This window comes from Triticum dicoccoides, chromosome 7B (genome assembly GCF_002162155.2).
Source record: "Triticum dicoccoides isolate Atlit2015 ecotype Zavitan chromosome 7B, WEW_v2.0, whole genome shotgun sequence".
Classification (NCBI taxonomy): Eukaryota; Viridiplantae; Streptophyta; class Magnoliopsida; order Poales; family Poaceae; genus Triticum; species Triticum dicoccoides.
Genome location: NC_041393.1, coordinates 128484665 through 128489248, shown reverse-complemented (window position 1 = coordinate 128489248; position 4584 = coordinate 128484665).

The window sequence follows — 4584 nt, the reverse complement described above, 5'->3', positions numbered from 1 at the left end:
GTCGAGATAGAGACTCAGACTCCGGGAAGAAGAGGGTGGGAGGGCGGGAAAACAAAGGCAACATGGAAGGGGAAACGACGAATATCTTGAAGAGAAAACACTGGTTTAAATCATTGAGGAGAGAGAGCAAAAACTTCACACGAGTAGGATGGATACTCGATTACGGACTCCGGTTCTAAGATGAAAAAGGGAGGGCGGGTGGGAAAGAAAACAACTGAGGATAGAGAAATAACTTCGTTGAGAGCAAACTGAGGATTGAACTTGCAAAGATAAGGAGGGTCGAGTCAACTTGACGAGAAATGCACCGGATGAAAAGAGCTGAGGAACAACTACCGGAAAACCAACTGCGTGATCCTAAAGAAAATTTGAAAGGGAAGAGGAGTAATTCAAAACACCTAGGTCAAGATTCCTGACTAGAGCGACGAAGGGGCTGAGGAGTAAAAAGAAGTCCTACTCTCCGATATAACTAGACTCCGAAAAACAGTTTTCTTCTAGACTCAACAATGGCCAAACTACACGATCAATCAAGGAGGCTCCTAGGGTCGGTCGAGGCTCTGATACCAACTTGTCACGCCCAATATGCGACCCTATCCAAAAGGAACTCGAAGGTCCCACCAAGGATAGACCCGCATATTTAAACGCTTTTGCAAGGTGGATATCATTACATCAACGTTTCATAATAGATGGGGATACATACATAAGGCATACAATGCCGCTCGAATACAACATCACAATACATCAGAGCTACATCCGACTACGGATGAAACACAAACAGAAACTCAAACGACATCCACCCTGCTAGCCCAGGCTGCCAACCTGGAACCTATCCCCTGATCGAAGAAGCAGAAGAAGAACTCAACGCAAGCAAGAATCGCTCTCGCGTCATGATCATCGCATAACCTGTACCTGCAACTATTGTTGTAGTAATCTATGAGCCACGAGGACTCAGCAATCCCATTACCATGGGTATCAAGACTAGCAAAGCTTAATAGGAACGGAAGGGGTAAAGTGGTGAGGCTGCAGCAGCGACTAAGCATATATGGTGGCTAACATACGCAAATAAGAGCGAGAAGAGAGCAAGCATAACGGTCGTGAAGCTAGCAATGATCAAGAAGTGATCCTGAACTCCTACTTACGTCAAACATAACCCAAAGACCGTGTTCACTTTTCAGACTCCGCCGAAAAGAGACCATCACGGCTACACACGCGGTTGATGCATTTTAAATCGGATCTGATGTCAAGTTATCTACAACCGGACATTAACAAATTCCCATCTGCCTATAACCGCAGGCACGGCTTTTGAAAGATTATACCCTGCAGGGGTGTCCCAACTTAGCCCATGACAAGCTCTCGCGATCAACGAAGGAATAGACCTTCTCCCAGGAAGACCCGATCAGACTCGGAATCCCGGTTTACAAGACATTTTGACAATGGTAAAACAAGACCAGCAAGACCGCCCGATGCGCCGACAATCCCGATAGGAGATGCACATATCTTGTTCTCAGGGCAACACCGGATAAGCTAAGCGTACAGGTACCGACGTAACCCAAGTTGCCAAGGGATGGTCCCACACGGTGCTCTAGTTTGGACCAACACTTAGACAAGCACTGGCCCGGGGGGCTAAAATAAAGATGACCCTCGAGAGCGCGACTCCCAAGGGAAAAAGGGCTAGGTGAGGCAAATGGTAAAACCAAGGTTGGGCCTTGCTGGAGGAGTTTTATTCAAAGTGAACTGTCGAGGGGGTCCCATAAATCACCCGACCGCGTAAGGAACGCAAAATCCGGGAACATAACACCGGTATGACGGAAACTAGGGCGGCAAGAGTGGAACAAAACACTAGGCAAAAGGCCGAGTCTTCCACCCTTTACCAAGTATATAGATGCATTAATAATATAAGAGATATTGTGATATCCCAACCAAAATCCTGTCCACCATGGAGCAATCTTCAACTTCACCTGCAACTAGCAACGCTATAAGAGGGGCTGAGCAAAAGCGGTAACATAGCCAAGCAACGGTTTGCATAGGAAGGGTGTCAAAGGTTAGAGGTTCATGGCAATTTGGGATGGCTTGATAAACAGGTGATAGGTAACGCAGCATAGCAATAGAACGAAGCAACTAGCATAGCAATGATAGTAGTGAGATCCAGGGTAGCGGTCATCTTGCCTGAAATCCCACAAGGAAGAAGAACGAGTCCATGAAGAAGATGAACGGATGAAGCCACGAAGACGAACCAAGCGTACACGAACGAATCCTCACGATCGCAACGAAACAGGAACTATCGATAAGAAACACACAACATAGTAAACACACCACACATGAACAAGGCATGATGCACACACGAGCATGATGCATGACAATACTACATGAAGCTACTCATGGCAAGAGATGATGCAAACAAGAGCAACACGTCAAGACAAGTTTAAATGAGGCCGGGAACAACATATAACAATTCCGGTAAGTCCTCATATGCATATTTCGAAATTGGTCCATATCTGAATAAACCTTTTGTTCAAGTTGTTAAACAGCAAGTTAAGATGCACAATGATGATCTACACGAGATTCTAGTCAAGTTACATATAAAGTTCATTTAGTTCAGAGCTACGGCCTAGAAGATATGAGCAAAACAAGATCAACATGGCATTGATGCAAAATGCACCCAAACATCAAGCAAACACCTCAAAACAAGGATGCAACATGATAATATGAAGCTACATGCAATTCTAAGCAAGTTTCATATAGAGAACGCTCAAAACGGAGCAACGATTCAACACACACACATGAAACAAGTTTAAAGGACAAGTTGTCCAAAACAGCAACTAGGCATATTGCAAGCATCAAAACAATAAGCTACAACATCTCAACATGAAAACAAAAGGCATGGGCATGATGTACAGGTAAAGCACAACAAAACATGAACACTGAGCTATCTCCAGAAATCACTAGAACATGCTCAAACACACATGGTAAGATTGCAAGTTATAACAATTTCAGACTTTGCAGAAAATAACATCACGATGCAATGTTTAGAGCTATCAAACGACATGTTACAGGAACTTATCACGGCAAACAAAGGCATGGCATGAATCTACTAATTGCATAGATCAAGAGTCCTTTACTGACCATAAGCCAAAAAGGATCAAAAAATAGGATGGCACCCATGTAAACATAGCAAGTTATTATACAGATTCAAACATGGCAGAAACAGAATTATGAAGACATGTAGATGAGCTTGTGCAACTCACTACAGAGCAAAACATGGCATGGCAAGGCAACCAACAGTAATAAGACATGTTTGTGAAGCTAAGCATGGCAATAGAAAGTTCATAGGGTGCATGGATCACTAGCAAAACACATGGTAACAACTGAACTTAATGTTAACAGGCTGACAGCAACATTATGAAGCAACTTTGGAGCAAGATATGAACAATCTACAGCAACCTATAAATGCAACCAGGGGCATGTATGGTTAGAGGATGACATGTATATCAAAACATATTTATAGAATATCTCCAGATTATGCATAGAATGATTAGTAGAAGCAGGTTTACATGGCATCACGAAATAACAGATTCAGCCTAGCAAAACAGCAACATCAGGTACCCTACTTAACAAGCTTGAATCACTCACCACAAGTCATTGCATGACAAGATAAGCATAGCATCATCAAGAAGACATGTATATGTAATAATCCAAGGCAAGAACAAGTCCATAGCATGCAAGGATCCACTATAGCAACCTTGGCCAAATTGAATAACATGTAAACAATCTGCCAGGAAACATTTTGAAGCAAAAGTAGAGCACGAAAATGACATGCTAGACTACTCCATAATTGCAACCAAGGGCATGAATGGATAGACAATAACCTATTGTTCAAAACACCCTTACTGAAGTATCTCAAAATATGCATGGATCTCTCTGTAGCATCAAGTTTACATGGCATGAAAATAACAGCAGAACAGGGACTAAAATCAGTAACATCACGATGCAATGTTTGCATGCTTGTGCTAGTCACCACATTGATCACAAAAATACATGGTAAGCACCTCTGTAAAGAAGACATAGCATAGATCAAAACACATGAAGATATCAACCTCATAGGATGCACACATCAATCATGGCAAAAATGACAAATGAGCTCGTTCTGATAACCGACAACAGAAAACATCATGAAGAACTCTTACAACGATGATTCAGGCATCAAGATGAGCTCAAATGAATATGATGGAAATAAATGATGTACTCGTCGAGACGAACAACTTGACATATCACACGCCCAAAACGGAGCTACGGATGCAGAGATACAACAGGTCAAACATGGCATGATTATTACACAGAAACGGGGACTTAGGGATTTCGGGGTCAACCTCCAGTTTTGCATGGACTTCGAGGCGGCTGGAAAACTCGCCGGAGACGACGGGGAAGACGCCGGGGTGGCCGGAGATGGCGGATCGGGGCCGGATCTCGCCGGATCCGGCCGGATCCCGGCGCGGGGAGGCGGAGGGGGTCGGCCCCGAGCTCGGGCGGCCATGGCGGGGGTCGCCGGAGGCGCTCAGCGGCGGCGGTCGGCGGCGAGCATGGCGGCGC